Source organism: Mytilus californianus, unplaced genomic scaffold (genome assembly GCF_021869535.1).
Source record: "Mytilus californianus isolate M0D057914Y unplaced genomic scaffold, xbMytCali1.0.p SCAF_10, whole genome shotgun sequence".
In the NCBI taxonomy this organism is placed as follows: Eukaryota; Metazoa; Mollusca; class Bivalvia; order Mytilida; family Mytilidae; genus Mytilus; species Mytilus californianus.
In genome coordinates this window covers 71,197,451-71,224,561 of record NW_026262582.1, presented here as the reverse complement: position 1 = coordinate 71,224,561, position 27,111 = coordinate 71,197,451, and the positions used below count along the sequence as shown (strand labels likewise).

The following is a 27,111-nucleotide window of genomic DNA, read 5'->3' as shown; positions in this document are numbered from 1 at the left end:
TGTTTGGTTTGTGATTGTTCCTTTTGTACCCGCGTTTATTTGTTCAACCAGGAACATATATACGACATACTGTTCCCAGGTTCAGCGATTTATGTTTTTTTTTAAACTACTTGGATATATTTGCACATAAACTGTCCACCCGCTGATTGATACTTCGCCACAGATAAGATTAGAGCGAAACAACAGCAGGGGTCGTTTAATTTGCACATTGCTTGGGTCAAACTTATAAATGTAAGTGTATCAATAATTAGTAAACCAGAGGACAAGATTACACACAGAAACAAAACATGATTTAAACAAGGTGCATCAGCACAAGATAAGTATTCAAAGAAAGTCACCCTTCCAAAGCGTCTAATTTTGACCCCCCATTTAGTTTAGTGTTACACAATCTTAAGTGTCGAAGCATTCTACAAAGTTATTTACAGAATAATGTCAGTCACTGCGGCAGTGATCACCCATACCACAGGGCTAAATAGGGCCCATATTGAATTTTAAAAAAAGATGTCCAACAAAATTAAATGGGAAGACACAAATAAAGAATTACAGTACCCGAAAAAACAACATCGAATTCACTGTATACGCACAAGCAACTACTTGACACTGTATCCTGGCTTCGGACTAGCGCACTCAAAAGTTGCAGAGTAAAGTAGAATGATAACGTATACAATGTACTATCATACTCCAAGTAACTATCGAAAATTTCTTACCTTCTTTTATTGAGCCCAAACAAGCCAACTTATTTATGTGTCTTTTAAGTTTTGGAATGTCGATTTCTCCATGTATATATAATCTGTTTTAAACTAAGCTGACTAGATTATATTAAAAAGATACAGGGAATCTGCACAACAGACTGACTGATAATGCTTTGAAAAGTATACAATCATTAATTAATGTATTTTGCCAATTGTCAAATTATAAAGGCCCTGGAAATTGGGATTAGGCAAAAATAAATTTGGGATGTCGGGATTGGACCCAGTTTAACATGCACATAACCCTCCCCTTTTTTCGCCCTTTTTATACCATATGCTACTACGGATGCTAAATTTTGTATGTATCAAATAAGGCCAAATAAAATAATATGTGTGGTTCCAGTTACATCTAAAAAAAAGTTAGTGTAGGTTGGTAGGTAGTGATTTTTTTTTTATATTATGGTGGTTTTTATACGACCGCAAAAAAAATTTTGAGGTCGTATATTGGTATGACGTTGGCGTCGTCCGAAGACACATTGGTTTTCGCACTCTGGGGATTGATTTTGGGGGTTATGGTACCAACAGTTAAGGAATTAGGGGCCAAAAATAAGCATTTTTGTAACTTCCAGACATACATGTAACTTGTGTGTTAGTGTATGGATCTCTCTGACATTGTACCACAAGGTTCCATATCACAAAGGGAATGCTGGGATTGATTTTGGGGTAATTGCCTCCAAATTTTAGGAATTCGGGGCCAAAAAGGGGAAAAAAACAAGCATTTTTCTAGTTTCATGACAATAACTTGTGTGTAAGTGTATGGATCTTTATGAAATTGTACTACAAGGTTCCATATCACAAAGGGAAAGTTGGAATTGAGTTTGGGGGTAATTGCCCAAAACGTTTAGGAATAAGGGGCCAAAAATAAGCATTTTTCTAGTTTCCAAACAATAACTTGTGTTCAAGTGTATGGATCTCTCTGAAATTGTAGTGCAAGGTACCATACCACAAAGGGAAGGCTAGGATTGATTTTGGGGTAATTCCCTCAAAATTTTAGGAATTAGGGGCCATAAAAGGGCAAAAACACAAGCATTTTTCTAGTTTCAGGACAATAACTTGTGTGTAAGTGTATGGATCTTTATGAAATTGTACTGCAAGGTTCCATATCACAAAGGGAAAGCTGGGTTTGAGTTTGGGGGTAATTGCCCTAAACGTTTAGGAATTAGGGGCAAAAAAGGGACCAAAAAACAAGCATTTTTCTAGTTTCCAGACAATTATAAACTTGTGGTCAAGTGTATGGATCTCTCTGAAATTGTACTGCAAGGTACCATACCACAAAGGGAAGGCTGGGATTGAGTTTGGGGGTGATGAATCATAAGTGGGTTCAAAAAATTGGGGGGGGGGGATTTTTTTTTCTTTAAAATTTTCCATTTTAAATTGGTTATTTCTGATTTATATATAAAAGCAAATAATAATGATATGGTTTGAATAGGTAAATTAAATTTTTTTAAGTTCTTAGACCACATTCATTGTGTGTCAGAAACCTATGCTGTGTCAAATATTTAATTACAATCCAAATTCAGTGCTGTATCAAGCTTGAATGTTGTGTCCATACTTGCCCCAACTGTTCAGGGTTCGACCTCTGCGGTCATTATCAAGCTGCACCCCAGCGGAGCATTTTATTTTACATTGTTTTAGAGTCTATGGGAGCAACATTCTGACTTTAACAGTGCTTAATGAAGAATGCAAAATAAAATCTTAAGGGTAGGCTATTATAAGACTAAAAGATGCACACAAAAAAAAATATGAAATATAAATGAACAATTTTCACGATGCAAGTTGTGAATGGTGTCTTGGCAATCGGTAATGCAAGTGGTAGAAACACTAGTATACACATTTGTTTCATCCGCTACTCTATTAATTTAGAAATGGGAGTCAATTATTCCATTTTAAATATTTTTCCCCCAGTATAACTTCGATCTGACCACGTGTAGCATGTTTGCCAAAGCTAAACTCGTTTTTTTCTAATTCTCCACCTCTTTTCATCTACTGAAATGAATGAAATACAAAGTAAACAACTTATATTCCTTAATGCTTACATATTTTGTAGCTGTCACTTACTTTTGTCGGTATATTTTCACACATTAGAGAAAATAATTGCTCCAGCAAGGTGCTTTCCATTCTGCAAACTTCAAGCATCTAATGACGGCGATCGGCTTCTGATTGGTTGCTACTCGAAAGTAGGCGGGGTCTGATCCCGGCAATAAAAACATCTATTGCAACCATTTATAATATATAGTTTCATCACAAAAATGCCGTAATCGTGTTTCAATAATCAAATAACACCATACCAGTATCATTTTTTTATCCGCATGAACGCATGTAATTTGTATTCAACAATTTTATCGATGGACGCTGCTGACGGAATCCGCCATTGATGAATATATAATGAGGTAATTGCGGAGTTACCTACCCCTGACAAAAATTCCGCGAAATTGCCTTAACATCACTGCGTAATGATTTTATGACTGTTGAAAAGACTTTTGCCTTCAACATGTTTTTTTAACTACCTCCATGTGCAGCTTTTTAAAGTATCGTTGTCATACAAACAAAGTGCTGCGGTTGTTTGCTTAATTGCTACGACAAGATATTCTTTAAACAGAAGAAGCAAGCACCTGCCTTGTTAATGGCTGGGCAAGACTGAGATTACTTCATTCTTTAGGTCCTCTTCCAACTGATCATAAAGAAAACTGTTCGAGTCGAGAAGTATACATTCTAGTTAAATCTAACTTAAATATTGGAATAACGCTATTGACTATACGTGATCCCTCGTTGTAGACTTCTTTTCTGCAAGAATAGCACCGTGGTTACGTTTTTCTATACTTTCCTCACACATCTTCTAATGTTTGGCTTTAGTATATAAATGTGACATACACTTGGTAAAACGTTGGCACTTAGTTTTACTGAAGAAACGTCAACACAAAACACTTTGTACTCTTCTATAAATGATATTTGTTGATTTTGATATTTTATGGCGGCCATCTTTAAAAAGGCCGCCATATTGAAATTTCAATTTGGGTCAATAGCTTGTATTGTTCGAAGCACCCATCACTACTTAAATGTCAAATTTGAACTAATATAAGGGATATTTGTTGATTTTGATATTTTGTGGTGGCCATCTTGAAAAAAGTCGCCATATTGAAATTTCAAGGTGGATTTAAGCTAATATTTTTCGAAACTCCCAGCACTACTATTATACCAAATTTTACCCTAGATGTGAACTTATATAAGTGAAATATGTTGATTTTGTTATATTATGGCGGCCATCTTGGAAATAGCCGCCATTTTAAAATTACACGGTGGGTCCATAGCTGATATGGTTTGAAACACCAAGAACAACTACCATGCCAAACTTGTTGCTTTTATCATCAAACCAACAATTTTATCACCGATCTGCAGGAATATTATATACTGCAACTCCTATAACTGTTTCAAATGAAATATTTAGGGTAAAAACTCAACTTCACTGATGCTCATTTGTGATCTGTAAAAACAAATATTTTATTGAGGTATACAGATGGAGGTCAAATCAAAACTTGCCTCTAGTGGATGCATTAGTTCAGTATATGAATTATATACCATAGTCATCCTTTACCTATTTACAAGCAGAAAATCCAGTTATTATACGACCGCAAAAAAATTTTGCGGTCGTATATTGGTATGACGTTGGCGTCGTCGTCGTCGTCGTCCGAAGACACATTGGTTTTCGCACTCTAACTTTAGTTTAAGTAAATGGATCTCTATGAAATTTTACCATAAGGTTTAATACCACAAAAGCAAGGTTGGGATTGATTTTGGGGGTTATGGTACCAACAGTTAAGGAATTAGGGGCCAAAAAGGGGCTAAAAATAAGCATTTTTGTAACTTCCAGACATAACTTGTGTGTTAGTGTATGGATCTCTCTGACATTATACCACAAGTTTCCATATCACAAAGGGAAAGCTGGGATTGATTTTGGGGGTAAGTGCCTCAAAATTTTAGGAATAAGGGGCCAAAAAGGGGCAAAAACAAGTATTTTTCGAGTTTCATGATAATAACTTGTGTGTAAGTGTATGGATCTTTCTGAAATTGTATTACAAGGTTCCATATCACAAAGGGACAGCTGGAATTGAGTTTGGGTGTAATTGCCCAAAACGTTTAGGAATTAGGGGCCGAAAAGGGGGAAAAAAAGCATTTTTCTAGTTTCAGGACAATAACTTGTGTGTACGTGTATGGATCTTTATGAAATTGTACTACAAGGTTCCATATCACAAAGGGAAAGCTGGGTTTGAGTTTGGGGGTAATTGCCTTAAACGTTTAGGAATTTGGGGCCAACAAGGGGCCAAAAAACAAGCATTTTTCTAGTTTCCAGACAATAACTTGTGTTCAAGTGTATGGATCTCTCTGAAATTGTACTGCAAGGTACCATACCACAAAGGCGAGGTTGGGATTGAGTTAAGGGGTGCTGAATCATAAGGAGGTTAAAAAAATTTGGGGGAGGGATTTTTTTTTCCTTTTTTTTCTTTAAAAGTTTCCAGTTTAAATTGATTATTTCTGATTTATATATAAAAGCAAATAATAATGATATGGTTTGAATAGGTAAATTAATTTTTTTTAAGTTATTAGACCACATTCATTCTGTGTCAGAAACCTATGCTGTGTCAAATATTTAATCCCAATCCAAATTCAGTGCTGTATCAAGCTTGAATGTTGTGTCCATACTTGCACCAACTGTTCAGGATTCGGCCTCTGCGGTCGTATCAAGCTGCGCCCAGCGGACCATTTTATTTTTATATATGTAAGACCAATTACAGTGATTAAAATGATGGGTTATCATTGTATGAATATACGTTAGAACAAACAATATACATGTATTATATGTAAAATATCAGTCAACTTCAGAAAATCCACTTATTGTATGAGGGTTATAAACAGGGGAATGGTAAGTTTTTTCTGACATTGGCCTAATATTGTTGCAGCTAAAATGGCTACATTGACAATGAAAACACAAAAACACATTTTAAGGTATCTCTCTAAGTAAGGGTACCCAACTAATTGTTATAATTAATTTTCTATTTCATTTATTACAGTCAAATCCAGAACACTGATGTCCACTAGTAGGACAATGTTTGACCCAATTAAAACAGAAAAGCGAGACATTTTGACCAGCTTTGCCATTGCCATTAGAGGCATCTTACCAAATGCATGTATATTTAGAGGTATGTTTCTATGATTGTTTCATATTGGTATATTTCAAGCAAAAAAAAAACATATTTAAAGCAAAAGGTATAAATATTACATGTAGGATGTTAACAATAGAAATTGTGAATATGCTGGTTGTGAAAAAGGAAAATCTTTGAAACATGGGTGGATACAGGCTTTTTGAAAAGGGGGTGTATAATTCAATAAATCTGTAGAAAGATGCTTAGCAAGCCGGCAATTTTTTGTTTTGCACAATTTTTTGGTAGAATAGGATATATTTTCCAATCAAATGAGGAGGGGGGACACCCTTTGCACCCCTCCCCCTTAATCCACCACTGAGTATCAGGTAAGATTTAAATAAAATGATCGGCAGGGCGCAACTTGATACGAATTCAGAGGTCAAACCCTGAACAGATGGGGCAAGTATTGACACACCATTGACTAAACATAACAAACTTGATACCGCTCTGAATTTGGATTGTGATTAAATATTTGACACAGAATGAATGGTCTAAGAACTTAAATTTCAAATTGGATAGTTACATATCATGGTCCAATATCAAAAATCTAAATACATGGTTAGATTTAGCATATTAAAGAAACACTAGATATATCAATTTTTATTAAAATAAAAAAAAAGTTTTAATTTTGGACCCTTTGGACCACATTGTGAACCAATTTGAAAAGCAGGTCCAAAAATTAAAAATCTAAATATACTGTTAGAATGAACATATCAAAGAACCCCAACAATTCAATTTTCGTTGAAATCATACAAAAGTTTTATTCTGGACCTTAATGTGGACCAATTTGAAAATGGGACCCAAAATTATAATTCTAAATACTTGGTTGAATTCATCATATCATAGAACCCAAGTTTTTTTATTTTTGGGCTTCAATATTTTTGTAGCAGGATTTTCTTTAATCAAAATACAAATGACATGTTATTAATGAATGAAACTCCTTATATTTTCTAATGCATGATTACCCAAAGAAGATATTAATGAACATCATACAGAAGCAGACGGAGAAATTACAGAAGATCCTACTGGAACAGAAGATCCTACTGGAACAGAAGATCCTACTGGAACAGAAGATCCTACTGGAACAGAAGATCATAAAGAAACAGAAGATCCTACTGGAACAGAAGATCATAAAGAAACAGAAGATCCTACTGGAACAGAAGATCATAAAGAAACAGAAGATCCTACTGGAACAGAAGATCATAAAAAAACAGAAGATCCTACTGGAACAGAAGATCATAAAGAAACAGAAGATCCTACTGGAACAGAAGCTCCTACTGGAACAGAAGATCCCACTGAAACAGAAGATCCCACTGGAACAGAAGATCCTACTGGATCAGAAATAAGCACAGTTCATCAGCCACAGTCAACAGATATTTTATGTATTTCTAATTACACATTGCATGATATAACTTGTAAATTTAAATCACAAACATCGTGTTATGATTTTTTAATTTTTTTACCAAAACTATCAGATGATGAAGTGGTTTTTCTTATTGAGAAATCCACTGTAGGTCAACATGATAATAGTAATTGGTTTTCACTTAGAAAAGGACGTATTACAGCATCTAAATTTTATCAGATTTTTACTAAGGTTAACTCTGTGAAATCTAAATCTTCAGTTGATTGTAATTCTTTAATTAAAATAGTGATGGGATACACACGTGTCAACCCTAATATTAAAGGTTTAAACTATGGTCGTGAAACAGAACCTATTGCAGTAGATAATTATATTTCGATTTACAAAAAAAAAACATACAAATGTGACTTTCAGAAAATGTGGAATGTTTGTAGACCATAATAATTATTTTTTTATCTGTCACACCAGACCTTTTAGTATCTTGTTCATGTTGTGGTGATGGCTTGTTAGAAATCAAATGTTCTGTTGTACCTTTATGTTCAGACTGTACTGGTTTTTGTTCCTGTCATCTTCCAGGATATATTGTTTATAAAAATTGTACATTTTCTGTTAAACAGAATCATTCTTACTTTACGCAAGTTCAGGGTCAGATAGCCATAACTGGCCGAAAATGGTGTGATTTGTTCATTTTCACTGTAAATGGTTACTTACAACAAAGAATTGTGTTAGATGAGAAAACCTATTATAATGTGTTATTTCCTAATTTGAAGTATTTTTTTATAAATAACATTTTGCCAGAACTACTGTTTCCAAAATTAGACTCTGTAGAACAGTCACCAGAATCAATGGAGGTTGAAACATCTGTATGTACCACATAAAGTTATTTTTGTCCTACTTGTAACAATGTAATAAAAGAATCAGAAAATGTCTATAACTACAGTGAAAGAAGTGTGGGATGTGATAAATGTGAATTGTGGTATCATTTTCCTTGTGTCAATTTCAAAAAATCTGATTCAAAGAAAAAGACATGGATTTGTCCTAAATGTTGATAAATATATATAAAACTGTCATTACTATTTTCATGCACCATTACCACAGGTATTTTACTTAACAATAATGCTCTCTTCATTTTCAGTCAATTAGTTGTGTCTGTTATATATTTACCTTCTCAAGCAAAATGAATATGTTGTGTCACACCACTATTAAAATAAAAATCCCTATTTATTTAACATTTTTTTTAAATTTTGACAAACATCAAAATCTTTTATCTTAAGTTAAGAGTTCTTAAAATCATGTATATCCTTAATTATTCAAAATCAACTTTCTACATGCTAATTTTCAACCAATGTCTTGAGTGACACATGATGTGCCAGAAGTCCCATACTACCGGAAAATGTATAATTTTACATAGGGATGTACATGTAAATTGTGGTGTTACATCTACAATATAATTTATCTTACCTTCTATAGATTTATGGGGATATGATTGGTTAATCGACTACACGTGGTGACCATATATATTTCATATAGGGTGTCCTAAAAATGTATGGTTAATTACAATATACGGTTAGCACCATATGGGGTTAGTAAGGGGTTACTTCCCTTTTAAAACAAAAATGACATCTGAAAGGTTTAAACAGACGAAGAAACTGGTAATAAACGATTGAAATACATTCATAAAACAAATTTAAAGCTAACACGTTGTTATTGTTGGCATTTGTTTTTTGTATAGACAAATGGAAGTAGGTTCTTAAACATCATGTTAAAATTAAGTATTGAAGTCTTTTAAATCACTTTGATAGGCCGCTAGTCTTAATACCACATGGGAAGAAAGTCGGTAAGATAAATTCGTTACACGGTGTGCTAGTGACCTAATACGATATATATGGGGTCAGTAATTTCCATATGGGGATTCGAGCTTCGCTCTCACCCCATATGGAATTTACTGACCCCATATATATCGTATTAGGTCACTAACACACCATGTAACTAATAATATATACAACTGAAACTGATGTATGCAAGTATTAAAATACAATATTTTTAAAATTATATACTGATATAAAGTGAGAAATTTTTCCATATAATTCAGCTGTTACAAAGTAAATGTAATTTAATAAAACGAGATAAAATTTTAAGAAATTAGCATATTTTGCTCATTATTCTTATTATATTTTTGATATGATCTGGGATATATTTTTTATCATTAAACATTATTTTTCTACATGCATACCTCTAATTTTAGTTGCATATATAAATTTGTAATATTTTGAATCACATTGTAATATTTCTTATTTGATTTGTTTTATCTGAAAAAACTGGAATTCAATTTGCTTCAGATTTGTTTCCAGAACACTTTAATAGTTTGTTGCTGAAACTATGTGATATATACTTTGTATTATATGAGCAGCGTCAGATAGAATATAAAGCTTATTTAAAACAATCAAATACAAAATAATGTTTTGGCTTTTTTGTATGGTTCTTATATCAACTCAATTTTCAAAAAGTTATAGACTTTGCATGGATATTCACTTTCATAAGGTTGATTTCTATCAAACGCAGCTCATATATTAACATTCTAAACAAATTTTAATACATATTGAATAGCTGTAATATAATACAAGGTATATTGATAAAAATTAAAATGTGTTAGCCTACATCAGAACATGTACTTTTATTATATAAATCATATTGAATGTTGTTTTTGTTGACCAGTGAAAAATGTCTTCAAACGGGGTGCCTTATTGCTTAAAATCCTTTTTCCAAATCTAAGTCATCATTTTGAAAAGGGAAAGAACTTTAGTTAAAAGTGTTATAACAGAATCAAACAGTAACTTGCAAATAGATTTTTACATTTCATACTTTTTAGAAGACCGTTTTGTCATTTTCAAAAATATATTTTAAACAATCAAATACAAAATAATGTTTTGGCTGTTTTTGTATGGTTTTTATATCAACTCAATTTTCAAAAAGTTATAGACTTCGCAAGGATATTCACTTTCATAAGGTTGATTTCTATCAAACGCAGCTCATATATTAACATTCTAAACAAATTTTAATACATATTGAATAGCTGTAATATAATACAAGGTATATTGATAAAAATTAAAATGTGTTAGCCTACATCAGAACATGTACTTTTATTATATAAATCATATTGAATGTTGTTTTTGTTGACCAGTGAAGAAAGTCTTCAAACGGGGTGCCATATTGCTTAAAATCCTTTTTCCAAATCTAAGTCATCATTTTGTAAAGGGAAACAACTTTAGTTAAAAGTGTTATAACAGAATCAAACAGTAACTGGCTAATAGATTTTTACATTAGATACTTTTTAGAAGACCGTTTTGTCATTTTTTAAAATAATTTTTTAAGCAGCTTCATAATATTAAAGAAAATATTTTATTGCTAATACAATACTGGTTTTACAATTCGTTTTCATAATATTTGTTGAGGCAGTATAGACCAATATTTGAAGATGTTCCCTGCTGAAACTGTTCAATAAATCAAGCAAAAGTTTGGTCATTACCTTAAAGTAATTCCAAAAGAGAATATTACTGTGTAATTTTTCACAAAGCAGTTGTTTATCATAAAATAGTTGCGATCTTTCGAAAATAATAGACCACTTTCGAGTTCATCCTTCACCGGAAAAAACTCGTCAATTATGCGCGCCTTTATGACGTCATTTACAAGATAGAGGGGATCGCCTGTATCCCTGCACTATTAACTTTCATCAAGCGTCTTAGTGATCGTCATTGTGAAGGATAAACTAGAAATAATGTTTGCTTTGTAAGAACTTAATCACAATTCCCTAATGACAGTAGTGCTGATTGTCAATTATGAGAATTTAATTTGCCGAATAATTCGTGCAATATAGCATTATAGTTTTCCAACCACTTGCTCAACATTGGAACGGAAGTGACGATGCCCCTAAACGCACGAATGATGTTCACTAAAACCAGAGTTTTTGACGGAAATGAATCGAACTCGAAAGTTGTCTATTGTAACAAGAGGGCAGACTATAGTAAAGGGAGATAATAACTCTTGTCAATCTGTGCTTGCAAATAAAACATTGTACATGTAGCAAAGATTTTGTAAATTTAAGAAACAAATTTTAGTGTCTCAAAAAAGCCTTCAAAATATTTGTATCCACTTCTTTTATCTGTTTTTCAGTCTTTGGATAAAACATCTTGTTACCTCCCTAGTCCTATAGACTATAGTAATAAACACAGGAAATTAAAAATTCTGAAATTATGCTTTCCATGCTGTACCCATATTTTGACTATTTTATTTATAATGTCTGGTTTGTTCACGCATCGTTGTAAATATAACGGAATTTTATAAGACTGTCGTACAAGTGAGAGGTTTAGCGCTATAAAACCAGGTTCAATCCACCATTTTCTACATTTGACAATGCCTGTACCAAGTCAGGAATATGACAGTTGTTGTCCATTCGTTTGATGTGTTTTGTCATTTGATTTTGCCATGTGATTAGGGACTTTCCGATTGAATTTTCCTCGGAGTTCAGTATTTTTGTGATTTTACTTTTTTCCACAAGTGAGAATTTTGTGAATTTTGTCAAAATGTCTATTCATACATATGTAACAGTTTCTCTAATTCTTCGTCAATTTATCCCTTTCTGCACCCATTGTATAAAAAAAATTTAATCAACGTGTGGTTCGTTTGATCTCAGTTCTTCATTGGTTAATTCCGATTATGACGTCGAATTTACTTGCTTTCCTCTGAATTTCTTATTGTGACGGCATGAAAAAAGGCGACCATGCCTGATGACGTCACATAGAAAGAACACATCTTTTTTTTGATCATTCAAAAAGAAGGAATAAGTTTGCCTGCATATTGTTTGAAAATCATTAGAGAAACAGATTCCACCACCAAATCTCGTGTAATACGATATTTATCCACTCTCGACAGTTAAATTTTAAATATTTAAAACGCTCGGCGAGCCTCGCGTTTTAAATTTGAAAATTTAACTGTCTCGAGTGGATAAATATCGTATCACACTCGATGCAGTGGTAGAATCTATATTTATATAACACAGAGTATTATGTTGAAATTAGTTTTAGGTAAATCCTGTTTTTCACTAGATATGCTCGACAAAAACCACTTCTCAACATGATCGATAACTTACAACAGTTTTGTGTAAAAAATGTGCTTCTTTTCAATGTTGCTCAATGTAGAGTAACAAGTAAAGTTTATAGGTATGCTGATTTTTTTTAAATCTGGCAATTGAATTTTGAAATAAAAGATGTCATTAATGAGAGTTACCTCCCATAGTTCATTCCTGTTTTCATTTTCACAAGATAAAAGATCAAACCTTAAGGCATTATAACTGCATGTTTGATTTGGAATATTCAATTTTAACAGCAACAGCAAATTGGTTTTCTGTTAAAAGAATTATACTGAGTTAATTATTCAACATTTGATTGAAATGCATTTCTAAAGTATTTTCTATATCAGATATAAAATTCAATATTTTTTTAAATGAACTATGTTGTGGAAAGCATTTTGTCTGATACATGAATTAACCACAAGTTTTAAAATTCTCAAATCTATGCCAATAAACCAAGCGTTAAAAGCATTTATTTGTTGTTTCCATAACAATATCCTTTGTTGGATTGAACACTAAGCTAGTTAAAACCTTTGATACAACCTTTATCCATGTCTTAAAAATACATGACACATGTGACTGAGATGGTACAAATCTGTCTGCAAGGTCTTGATTAAGAAGACCAAGCCTTAACTTCATGAGTACCATTGCCATTTCTTCTTTTGCTGACAATTTTCGTTAAGGACCACGTTTGTTAATTATTTTGTTCTTCAATATATTGCATTTAAAGTGCTTAGGTCCTTTCCAGTATCTAAGTCTCTGTACCTTCGGTTGAATAATTTGAAACATGTCATTGAATGAAGCAATAGATGGAATTCCAGTATAAAAAGACTGTAAAGCTTTTATCTGCTTTCTTAAAGTGGCTATTGTAGAAGATTTCTCTACATAAGAAAGACAAGTAGATGAATAGTCATGGTCTGCAGGGTTATGTTTGAATGTGTTGATCAAAAAATCTTGATCAATGACAGTTCCATTAGAAACATTATTTTTTTTCTATTTTTTTTTTGGTTGAGTCGGAACTACATTGTTTCGATCAATTGGTGGTGGTCTAGCAAAATTTACTGTAGTAGCCGACTCATGACCAAGACACAATGTTGGATAAGGAAATCCATCTACAAAGTGTTTGGAGCAAATACGAGACTCTTCATTAGGGGTCCAGATTTTATTTCCAATACTTCTGTGTACATTTTTTATCCAGACTCTCCTGTTGTAAGTTTTTTTTTTCATTTGGAAATGTGAATAGTGTAAAGGGTGGTTCCCATACACAAATCTTTCAGAATATTGGTCTTCTGGATAGTATTTGGAAAACATTTTGGTGCAGATTTTTAAAACCTTTTGAGTGATTGGTGCCAACCTGATAAACAGTTAGTGATAATATCAAACACCATCTACAATGTACGTATACACATGCATCAAGGTAGTTCCTGAAAAGGGGGAGGTTAGAGAAAAGTCGTTTTATTTGCAAACATAGTTTACTGCAGTATTGATTTTGTTTATGTCAAAAAATGATTATGACGATCCGTTGGTGTATACATATTTGTTCGCCAATAACAAATGCAAAATTGACACCAGAAAAGCTAGCAAATGTGAAAATTGGAACGCCGGCTTTTAGGTCGTTTACAACTTAAAATCAATCTTTTCCGTTCAAAAAATACTAACGTGTGGTTAAAACTGTATAAATAACAGTATATATAATTATAATCAGTATTAATTGTTATTATGGGGTCTCATTTATTGCACAAAAAAAGCACTGCTGTCATTATCTAGGACGTTAACATTTGGCGGTTGTCCCGGTTGACCTTTTGACCCAAGATGGCGGATAAATAGGGGATAATGAAAGGGGGGGGGGGGGGGGGGGGTAGGGGGGCTAGGATGAAATTTGAAAAAAGGCAGGACAGGAGTTTTGAGTAAAAAAAAGTCAGGTTAAACTAATTAAAAAAAAGGCAGGACCGAATAGAGTGAAAAATAAAAAGGCAGGACAGAGACTACAACTAAAATGATACAACTGTCCACCATAGACTATCAGTCGGAAAGCAAGCCCTTAAAAACGTTGTTGCTACTTTCTAAAGACAACAATGGGACTGATATTAAAACACACCTTCATAAAAAACACATAAAACAACACTCCTGGCCATCGTTTCATAAAAAATCGTACGACAATCTTAGATCTTACGTTGGTCGTTCGTCAAATCGTAAGTTTTTGATCGTTTCATAAACAATCGTAAGTAGAATCTTATCGTAAGTTTGATCGTAAACTTACGAGTGTTAACAGGCAGTCATAAGTCAAATCGTAGTGATTTAACCTGTTGACATTTTGTTAAATTCCTGAAATAATCGTAAATTTACCATTTCTATATTTGAGTTTATTTTAATTGAACTAAAACGATCACCTTGCTTCCAAGAGTCCAAATATTTGACCATAAAAACTTAGAAGTAATTGAGCTAGCACAGCACTGCCACTAGGGACATCTGCTATAATTAAGGGGGATTTGTATACGTGCCATGCAACTTGTTACTAAATATTCTCAAAAAAGAAAATTATAAACGTTTGTTTACTAGTTCTTGATACTGCGTTCACACGTAATTCGAATTCGATTCGCATTAACTAATTCGAATTAGTTTAATTCGCATTCGAAACGTTTTACGTCCGAACGTAAATTCTAATTCGAATTTCAATGTGCGTCAAATTCGCTTTACTGTCCAAACGACGTTAACTTTTAATTCGTATTAACAAAAACGCATTTCTAATGCGAATTGAATAATGCGATTTAGCCGATTCGAATCAATTCGAATTTAAAAAAGAAGAGTGTGTGAAAGCGATTAGCGAATTCGATTCGCATTCGATTCGAATTCAATTCGAATTAAATGTACGTGTGAACGAGGCATTAATCTATGTCATACACAGCATTAAACACCCCAATTGTGGTTTTTTACACGGAGTTTATGAAGTTAACAATATATATATATATATATGTATGTCAAGTTAAAATTGCAATCATCCCCTAAACACTACAGCGGAGGACGGTGTTCTTTATTTAATAGACTTCTTTGTATATAAATTACGATTATTTGCAAACAAATAACAGTCAAGAAATTGAGAAAACAATAATTTATATACATGAATGTAATGGTAGAGTTTTTATAAATCCATAGTTTCAATGTAAAATTTTACACCAGTTGTCATGCGCTCTATCAGGTCCGCGTTTTCTTTTGAGGTACATGATGTATGCTTCAACCCCGTACTCAATACCTGCTTTGTTTTTTTTTTAATTAAATACATTTCTATAATTCTAGGTTAATTTGAAAACTATGATATTTCACTTTGCCAGTATGTGATTGTTTGTGTTAATTCTTTCATTTTCAAATTTAGAATGTTCTAGGTATAAAAAATTGAAGTTTTCAAATCCAAAATATGTTTTCTTCATTTTCAAATTTTTGTTAAGGTGACGAGATTCCTATTTTTAAGCATTTCAGTGGACGGAAGGAAACATTGGAATTTCTCTATTTTTTTCAAGACCCCACTTCCAAAGACATAAAAATACTCCTCATTTCTCAATACTTTCTTGAACACCGGTATACTACTGTTGCCTTTATTTAAGACAGTCCCTAGCATCGTCGATCATTGTACGTCTATGCATAAAAGAACACAGTGATAGAAACATCAACAAATTACAAACAAAGAAATCAACAAATAATACCATAAATTGCATTAGTTATAATACTTGGCAGGAAATTGATGTTCCGTATTGAACATACAGTGGCAATATTTAATGCAGACGAAAACAAAAAAATTCAATTCTGCAAGGTATGTCGGCAAGTATAAATGCATTTTTTTTAAAGATAGCATATTGGATAGGGCAGAAATTTTGCCTTGCAACAGGCCACCAACAGACACATAATGACGTTTGTAGCAAGGAATCTTTAACGTGCAGACAGTGTGAAATTCGCATGCACGGGACATCGTTTTCCATACCGAGTGGACGTGGTTGCGTATTTCCGAACTGACGACCACTTCAGCGAGGGTTTTACTTCGTTCCTATACGGCAATAGTTATGACATAAATGTAAAAGTACAAAAGTATACTCCTCATGTATGAAAACAACTTTTTACGGACTCCACCTATAGCACGAGACAAAATGACCAGACTCAAGCCAGCGAACAATAAGGTGTATCAAGCTAGCCAACAATAAGCTAGCGAACAATAAGAAATACGCGCCAAACTGATCATGCCTAAAAACCGAAGACTTGCATTAACATGACATGTTCATGAAAATGTGATGACAATCATTTCCAGTAGGAAGATAAAAAGCAATATATTTTCATAAGACATAATTGATTATTTATTTATTTATTTATTCATTCATTTATTTTTTTTCTTGTCAGCCGGGCATCTCTTATAGCATTAGCTACTCCTCTCCCTTTTTAGCTCACCTGGACCAAAGGGCCAAGTGAGCTTTTCTCATCACTTGGCGTCCGTCGTCCGTTAACTTTTACAAAAATTTTCTCCTCTGAAACCACTGGGCTAAATTTAACCAAACTTTGCCACAATCATCATTGAGGTATCTAGTTTAAAAAATGTGTCCGGTGACCCGGCCAACCAACCAAGATGGCCACAATGGCTAAAAATAGAACATAGGGGTAAAATGTAGATTTTGGCTTATATCTCTGAAACCAAAGCATATAGAGCAAATCTGACATGGTATAATATTGTTTATCAGGTCAAGATCTATCTGCCCTGAAATTTTCAGACAAATCTGACAACCCGTTGTTGGGTTGCTGCCCCTGAATTGGTAATTTTAAGGAAATTTTGCAGTTTTTGGTTATTATCTTGAATATTATTATGGATAGAGATAAACTGTAAACAGCAATAATGTTCAGCAAAATAAGATCTATAAATAAGTTTCATGACCAAAATTGTCAGTCGACCCCTTTAGGAGTTATTGCCCTTTATAGTCAATTTTTAATAATTTTTCGTAAATTTTTGTAATCTTTTACAAAAATCTTCTTCTCTGAAACTACTGAGACAAATTTAACCCATACTTGGCCATAATCATTATTAGGGTATCTTGTTTAAAAAATTTGTCCGATGACCCCGCCTTCCAACCATCATAGCCGACATGGTTAAAAATAGAACATAGGGGTAAAATGCAGTTTTTGGTTTATATCTCTGAAACTAAAGCATTTAGAGCAAATCTGACAGGTGGCAAAAATGTTCATCAGATTTAGATTTATCTGCCCTGAAATTTTCAGAAGAATCCGACAACCCGTTGTTGGGTTGCTGCCCCTGAGTTAGTAATTTTTCAGAAATTTTGCAGTTTTTTGTTATTATCTTAGATATCATTATAATATCTAATATCTAATACTATTAATTATGATTTTAACCTTATTTTACATGATTTCCAAAGCATCAGTAAATACAGGTGAGCGACACAGGCTCTTGAGAGCCTCTAGTTTATTACCTTTGATAAGAAAATGTTTGTCTTTATAATAATGAATTCATTAATAAAAAAAAAGAAAAATATCGTTTTTGGAACGTCAAGTACATAATTTTTCATTCATAATTATAAGTTGAAGTAAAAGCTAATGGTATCGACAGTTTTCGTTTTGTTACGATTGAAAACTTTTACCTATTAAAATTTAATGTCTACCCTTCGTTTTATGTGATAGTGACCCGCAAGTAGCACGAGATATGAATTAATAGGAAGATTTAACCTAATTTTACCAATAACAATTTCAAATCCAAGATTATTAAAAAAGTTCCTACGGCAAAGCTTTTGTCCACAATAGGTACAATTGATAGGCAATTGCCTAGGGTTGCCTGGAGTAAAAGACTCAGGTGGGTAAATTTACGGAACGTCCACAACTGAGGCTCAAAGTTAGTGTATGGCGACCCTAACCACTCCCGACTTCAATTCATAAAAAAGTCCCTACGGCAAAGCTTTTGCCCACGCTATGTACAATTGATAGGCAATTGCCTAAGGTTGCCTGGACTAAAAAACTGAGGTGGGTAAATGTACGAAACGTCCACAAGTGAGGCCCAAAGATTAGGTATGGCGACCCTACCCCTCCCGACTGTAATTCATAAAAAATTCCTATGGCAAAGGTTTTGGCCACACTAGCAACAATTGGTAAGCAATTGCCTAAAGTTGCCTGGACTAAAGACCCAGGTGGGTAAAGTTACGGAACGTCCAGAACTGATGCCCAAAATAGGGGTATGGCGACCCTACCCCCTCATATAATTTAAAGAATTTATATATGGCGTAGATGTATGAGATTACGAAACAAATATAATGATGAACTATTTCTCTATAAAACCAAGGGATATATTGTATTCCACAAAAGACTATTGACATGCGTTATATTGATTGTTTGATTTCTGATGTTTAAAGCCACTTTTATTACTCTGTGCTATTTCGTGGAAAATCCAAGTCAATTGATGTCAGAGAACGGCAACGAGCAGTGTTAGCAGGCTAGTGATCGCTGTAGTTGAACTACATAGTCAACCCGTCCACCGAGGCCTCTTTTACGTTACAAAATTCTCTTGAATACTTTTTTTTCCTTTAAAACTAAGTTTTATTAACATATTTACATTTGTTAATAGATACATCAAATACCGGTACCTTATCCCGGCCTCGTTAACATTAGTATAGAACATATATTATGGTTAGTTCTCTTGAATACTAGTTATTTATCATCTATAGTTTTGTTTGTTGATAGTATTGAGATTTTTTCTATCTTTGACATTTTCCTTCGAGTTTAGTATATTTACCACATGTATCTACAGAATAGAGAATAAAGGGCTAACATTACAGAAAATGGGTAAAAACAATAATGAATAGAGAAAAAAAAGGCCAAAATAACAAGGATAGAGAATAATGTGCAGAATAGAGAATAATGTGCAAAATTTATAAAGAATAGAGAAAAATGGTTAAAAAAATAAGGAATACAGATTTGAAGGATATTAAATTTGTTAATTAAAAAAAGGGTTATATAAGGGTCTGAATGGAGTTTACAGAATAGAGAATATAAAAGGTTTACTATGGAAAGCCGCAGTGAACCCCCCGATTATCTTTATTTTTCTCATAAGAAATGCATTAAAAATAATTATTCGGCGGCCGACGGCAGATTATAATTATTCCCGCCCGAAGATTATTATCCATCCCGCCCGCAGATTATTATCATTCCCGCCCGCAAATTATTATTTTTCTCGATTCGTTTTGTGGCGGCCGCAGATTTATTTACACAAGGCCGAAAGATTATTTCAACACAAACCCCGCTTTTTTACAACAAGGCCGAAAGATTATTTCTACACAAAACCCGCTTTTTTTCACAAGGCCGAAAGATTTTTTTTAAACAATCAAAAATAATCGGGCGGGAATCCTAAGGCCGCCGAATAATTATATTTAATGCATTTCTTATGGGAAAAATAAAAATAATTGGGGGGTTCACTGCGGCTTTCCATAGTTTTCTGTTTTGTATCGATCTGATGAGTTAAACCCTTTTCGACTGATTTTAATAGTTTGTTCTTATGTTGTACTTTTGCACCACTGTCCCAGGTTAGGAAGAGGGTTTGGCGCCAGTAAACCAGTTTAGCACTACCACATTCTATATGTGCCTCTCCCAAGTCAGGAGACTATAGTTCCGTACATGGTTGTCCTTGGTTCATGTCTGTCATACCGTGGTATTTGTTTCTCGGAAATTGTTTTGTTATAAATTAGGCCGTTTGTTTTCTCAATTCAATTGTTTCATACTTTTGAGGTCAGGACCTTTTATATCCGACTATACGGTAAGGGGTTTTCTCATTATTGAATACCGTACGGTTGCCTATGACTGCTTACATCCACTTCATTTGAACTTTGGTGGATAGATGTCTCATTTGCAATCATACAACATCTCCTAGCTTATTCTTATATGACTTTTTAACGGGATTTTGGAATGTTGTTTTGGGCGTTTATATAGCAAAATATCAGTTGTTCTATAGTAAGTCTCGATGTCGTGTCCCTTTGAAGTAAAAGTCTGATTGAATCAGAATTAAAACTCAGAGACGGATTTGAATGGGATGGGGGATGGGGGATGGGGCGCCCCCTTGTAGAGCTACACATATGTTTATGCATAGCCTTTTTACATGTCCAAGTCCTAACGTTGTCTTGCCAGTGGGTTCCTCTTTAAAAAAAAAAGTCTAGACACGCACCAGAAACTATCACGATGCTTAATGAATTTTATACCAGTTCATAACATTTGAAGATACGTATAATTTCATGTAAACAATTTAGAAATTCATTTTGATTTGGATTCAAGAAATGCCGCCGTCAAGAGTCCTAATGAATTTGTCTGTTTTTTTATGATTTCATCATTCTTCAACAATATCAAAAACAGACCCAGCTTTGCCAAAAGAAAAACCCACCTACAGCCACATTTTCTAATAAAAGCAAAGCAAAAAAATATCTTAAAACTAGACGGGACACTTACCTCACAAAACCTATTTACCATACAAACAAAAACACTGATAACCATTTCAAAATACGACTTTGAAAGCTGAGCTGAAAAAAATCTGTGATATGAATTTTCTTCCTGGTTTTGAAAGAAATATTCTTTTTTTAAACATTAACGCGGCTGTCAAAGAAAGCACCTTTTTTTCTTTGTGAACAGATTGGATTCAAAAAAGGATGCAGAACTAGTGATCACATTCTAACTTTAAAAACTATTATTGATAAAGCTTTTAAATCAAACAAAAGAATATATGCTTGTTTTATTGATTTTAAAAAAGCTTTTGACACTATAAATAGAGTGGCCCTGTTACACAAACTTGCTGAATATAACATAAATGGACCATTCCTCAATATTCTAAAAGATATGTACAAAGAAGTTTTATTTGCAGTTAAAGTCACTGAAGGCATTACTAAGATGTTTCCTTCCACAGTTGGAGTAAAACAAGGCTGCATTTTAAGCCCTACCTTATTTTCTTTTTATATGAAACTTTTTAATTCTTGTGTTAGTCCAATATTACTGTATTGTAGTGAGATATGGTCACTAAATATTGTGAAGAACAACAAAACTCTTGAATCTCAATACTTATCAATGGAATCAGTAAAACTCCAGACCAAATTTGCGAAAAGTTTTCTTAATGTTAATTCAAAGGCAGTAAATACAGCTGTAATAGCTGAATTGGGAATGTACCCTATTGGTATACAGGCCCTTCAGTCTTCTGTAGGATTTTGGTTACATATTTTAAATTCAAATGAAAATGAGTCTTTATTATATAGTGTTTATAAAGTTAACAAGCAGTTAAATGATGGATTTGCTTCAAAAATTAAAATGCTACTATCAAAATTGAATTTCACTCATGTTTGGGAAAATCAATGTACCTTTTCTAAAAAACGATTACTTTAAGCCTTCATGAAGAAGCTCAATGAAAAGTACATTATATTTTGGAAAAATTGTCTCTTTAATGATGATAATTCAATAAATGGAAATAAACTAAGAACCTACAGAAAATTTAAAGTAAAGTATGAACTAGAAAAGTACCTTTTATTGAATTTAGATAAAAATGTTACAAAAAATTATGCCAAAATAAGAATGAGTAATAGTATGCTGGCTGTTGAACGCGGTAGATACAACAAAATAGCCTTGGAAAATAGAATATGTACTTTATGCCATAAAGAGGTGGAAGATGAATACCATTTTATCATAACATGTACAGAAATTAATAAAACTAGGATCAAAATGTTTAATGAAATTTCTAGTATTGTCCCCAGTTTTAATTCAATGAGTAAAGAAAACAAATTTGATTTTATATTTTCTTGTGAAGAATGTGATATTTTACTTATCATTGTTAACAATATAAGTGAAATGTATAATGAGAGAAACAATTATAATGTCAATATATGAACTGTGTGTGATTGGTGGCTTAACTTATAATGTTATATATAATCATAATATTTGAATTGATAATTTTATAGAGGAGGCATGCTGTCAAAAATAGTATAATACTTAAGATTAATAATCTTTATTTTTTTTTCAATGCTACATGTTTGTATTGTTTAATGTCTATCGTTTTGTCATTAATATGCCTGTCTGTCTGTCTGTTTGTTTGTTTTGTTTTTGTTTTGTATTGGTTTGTTTATTTAATACAATCCTATTGTTTGGATTTTAAACTAATAAAATTCTTATTCTTATATTCTTATTCATACACGCCCGTTTTCCAATGTCGTCAAAACTATTTTTGAGAAAACCCCTCAAAGCGACCGTTTCCAAGGCGCTCGTCGTTAGAAACATGCGTTAAAATATGCGCACTGTTAAAGGGCCGAGCCACCTTAAAGGTCAAAGGACAAGACTTTTATGTTTTCATTGTACATATCTAATATCTATTATAGACTAATATATATATACGTCCTTTGCAGTCGGAAAGCAAGTCCTTAGAAACGACCGTTTAATTAATAATACGTATCTCAAAGTTAAAAAAAAATCAAGTCTAATGTTCTGTTACCCCTTAGGAGAATCTAAGAAAACCCGTTTGAACTAATTTCCTAAAGAAAGACATTTTTTGACATTGTAGTTTTTTGGTTTTACACATCGATGTCAACATGCATCTGAACAGACGAGTGTACACACATTTAGTGTCATTTAGTGTGTTTGTTTAAAAAGGCAATGGCGAGTTCAACTGTAAATTTGACTGGATTAATTATTCTCTTTAGTAAAGTGTTTGATGTTAACTAAAACAATACACCTTATCGCTATTTTTCCGCCATTACTGGACATCACAAAAGTTCCCGTAAAATTTTGACGTCATAATAGAAAATATCTGACGCCACAATGGAAAAGTGATTGTTGTATGACGTCAAAAGTTCAATCGGGACAGATTCTCGGGTCAAGCGGGAATAGCGATAAGGTGTATAAGGTAAGGACATTTTATACTGTCTGTGCACCACCTTAAGATGACTAAAAAAACTCATTCTGAGTTGTCCTTTGAACTTTAAACAATCTCTTTCAGACTTGCATTTTAATCACTCTTATTCAAAGCATTTTCATACTGACATGAAGTGTGACTTACTCATGACTTGTGATCTAAAATATAATATTGTTGACTTAGCACTCAGAAACTGCTTTGAAGTATTTTTAATATGCATAGCCAAAGTTATTTATTTTGTTTAAATAGAAGAAGGGAAATATGAAATCGAATCTTTCTCGTTCTTATTTATTCGCGAGTTCATGATTATAAACCATTTAAATCCATTGGTTTAGGCTTTTTTATAATTTGAGTCCATTCAGTAGAACTTGCATGGAATCAATGAGACAAAATTTATTGTTATATTTAAATTAGTTTAATCATACAAGAATTGCAAACCAATTTCCTTTTATTTCAAATTATGAAGAATTTACATTGGGAATACTTTGATTATTATCTCTTTTAAATGTATATCCTATAGGAAAAAGGTAGGATCAGGTATCAGTATATTGAAAAGGAATTCCTGTTTGTGATCATTTTAACCCTGCCTAGGTCAAGTATTCAAGCATATTTTGGCTACCCCTTGTCTTTATGTAGTAGAAATTAGTTCTGTGTTTATATAATTTGGTTAAAGCAGTAAAAATATTTACTAAAATATAAATATTAAAGTTACTCTTGGAATAATATATTATGGCACAGAGTAACCTGAAATTGTTGTAAAAATGATAAAATGTGTTTACCTAATTGTTTTACATATGTCTTTAAAATCAAAATCTATTTAGTAAAAAGATAATAAATTATTTTAATAACATCCACTTGAAAATAACAGCATATGGTGCTTGATAGTATCTATAAGTTTGTAAATGAAAAGTGTCAACAAAGGGACGTAACTCGTAAATTACTATCGGCACCGCTTCGTCAGAAATATCGACACATCGAAGTGGCACATTTGCGTATTACAGCGTATTAAGTGGCACAAATTTGACACGGGCCAGTTTATAAAAAGCCTTATCGCATATTTTAAATTCAGCATAGGTTCCCCAGAAGTTAATAAAGAAATTTCAACTGATGTGTTGAAAAACTTAACTCGACGAGTGACGACCTTTTCAGTACGCTTAATCAAAACAATTTTTATGTGAGAACTTCTAAAAAGTATACACAATTTGCATTTGTAACGTACAGCATGCTTTGGTTTCATTTGATATGACTTTTTTGAGGAAACAGTCGTTTCAGTTGAAGAAAAAATGACCCAAAAAATGCCCAAATATGGTAGTCACATGACTTCCATTGTTGCTTTAAGAAATGGGGTCAAACCGGGGTCAGCTTCCCGACTGTTTGGACGACCAATTTGATTTATATTTTCTTTTATAATAAGACACATGGTTAAGAGATAAAAAAGACATCACATTATTTCTGATTTTTCCAAAATGCTGCCAATTTAATTTTTTCCGCGAAATGCATTAACGCAACTTCAGAATGGCGGGTTCTAGTATCATTGTTGATTTTAGAAAGTAGCAACAGCGGTCGTTTCTAAGGGCTTGCTTTCCGACTGTCTAGGCGAACGACAAGGTAAGAAGGCAGACTTGTATGCTCTATGGTATTTTATTTTCTAGATAAATGGAGAGGGAATTAAAAAAATATATATTTAGTCTCCTCGCTTTGAATTATCAATAACAGGTATTGAAGTAAATGTTTGTACTATATACTTAGGATCGTTCGAATCAGTTGCGTAACACACACATAGCTATTTAATTGATATTTTGCGTGATATTATTCTATTCAGTGTTTCCTTTTTTTTATTTGCAGCTCAAATGGTTATCTGTTGATTGTTTACAACAGTATGAAATTTGCTAAAATGCTATACTGTGCTACTGTTTTGATATTCGGATGTATTATGTTGTCGTCTGCTTGCAAACTTTCCCAAACTATCCTGAAAATCGAGAAAGAGATAAAAGAAGAAATTAACAGTCGAGAAATGATGCTACAAAAAAATATAGGAAACATACTTAAAAAAAATATAGGATGGAAAGGTATGGAAATAATATGAAACTAGTTTAAGAAATATTAACCAAAGTCTAATGATATCATTTCGCGATACCAAGGACGTATAATAGATGTTAGTTATACGTCTTTGGCCACACCTTGGACATAATAATTATATTTGTATAATAGTCCCAGGCCATACAAATAAAAAGTTGTTGTTGGTGGAAGATTTTTCTGGTGGTTATATCGGTTAACTTATTCACACTCTTTTTATACTATTGTAAGTAAGTAAGTAAGTAATCTTTATTTAAAGTCGGGTTGCATATATACATAATAACAAGGAACATGAGGTCTTAACCCTCTAAGTCCCAAGCGGACATATATGTCCTCCACCGGCAGAGTCCCAAGAGGACATATATGTCCATTTCACCTTGTTATGAAATATAATACTAAGAGTAGAACTCTGTAAATAGCAGACAGAACTTTTAAGTATGTACTCATTTTAAAACCGTGTTCTCCGCAAACATTTTATATATATTTTCATGCAGATCTATCCGGGCAATACATCAAAAAGACGGTCAATGTTTTGAAAAATATTGTTACATTTCTCCATTTACCTAAATTCATTTTCTTTATTGGATTTTACTTCTTATAATCTGTGAATTAATTTATTCCCAGGCTGGATTTTGATTTTATTAACAACAGATTCGATATTTGCATTTGAATATTTTTCGGTATAAATGTTTAAAAAATTAAGAATATTGACAAGTTTTGTACTAAGGGTTTGGCGCTTCGTGACGTCAGCGAAATTCATCTAAATGACGTCAAATATTACGTCGTCGATTACTGTCGGGCACTCACCGTCGTCTTCATTTAGTTGATGGCTGAAAAATGCTTATCAAGAATAAATTAATAAAGCTTATAAAATAATAACCAACACAATTTTAAGAGACATATTTAATATTTATTCTTGGCACGAATAAGCTTGACAAAAACATGGTTTTTGAATTAATATATATATACTTCTATATGTCATTTGGTCTCTATAGGATGGTTGTCTCATTGGCAATCATACCACATCATATTTTTTATATTTTTGAATAATCTTAAATTCCAAATCTTAATTACTGGTCACAGAGACTGACTTAACATATATATTTTTTTTAATTTGTCAAACTGGTTCTAAAGAGGTTTTGTTGTTAAAATATACCAAGATTTTCATTTCGAATTTTGAAATGTACACAAAATAAAAATATTATCGACAAAAATTCAATGTCAGGACATCTTCAGAATTTCTAAAAATATATACGTGTAGGCCAAAATATAGATATTTAAGTCATAATTGACTTTTTTGTTCTTCTTTAGACAAACATCAGCACATCAGAATAAAATCTAACCGTAGAATTCAGAGTTTTTTTTTATCAGAGAAGGCTGAATTATGACAAAGAAAATAAACCCAGTTTGAATCAAAGATACAATGAGTTCAAATGTAGATAAAAAATGAATTTGCAAAATATGATATACTAGTAGTTTGCATCTCTATGATTTGAGTAAATTAAAAAATACTAGTAACTAATCAGTATAGTCTGCATATTTATGTTTTGAATTTGATTTGCTTTTTGTTATTTTTTTTCTTTTTAATGCTCTTCAATTTCGTTACTATTTTGGTTTCCATTTTTTTCATTTGAGAGAGACGAAACGGGCGTCTTGCAGACTTAATTATTATAAAAATTAGAAGAAGTGGTATGATT

The 27,111-nt window shown here is 32.7% G+C and overlaps 1 long non-coding RNA gene across 3 annotated transcripts in view; it reads left to right on the top strand.

Moving 5' to 3' along the window:
- The window catches only part of LOC127718456 (uncharacterized), a 97,416-nt gene that overhangs the window by 47,495 nt on the left and 22,810 nt on the right, over positions 1 to 27,111 (top strand). The window contains exons 1-2 of one of the 3 annotated variants that reach the window (XR_007989837.1): positions 23,181 to 23,329; positions 25,184 to 25,407. This is a non-coding gene — a long non-coding RNA (uncharacterized LOC127718456). Of the gene's footprint in view, positions 1 to 23,180; positions 23,330 to 24,904; positions 24,947 to 25,183; positions 25,408 to 27,111 lie in introns of those variants that run through there. The other 2 variants (XR_007989838.1, XR_007989839.1) reach the window with 2 other exon arrangements.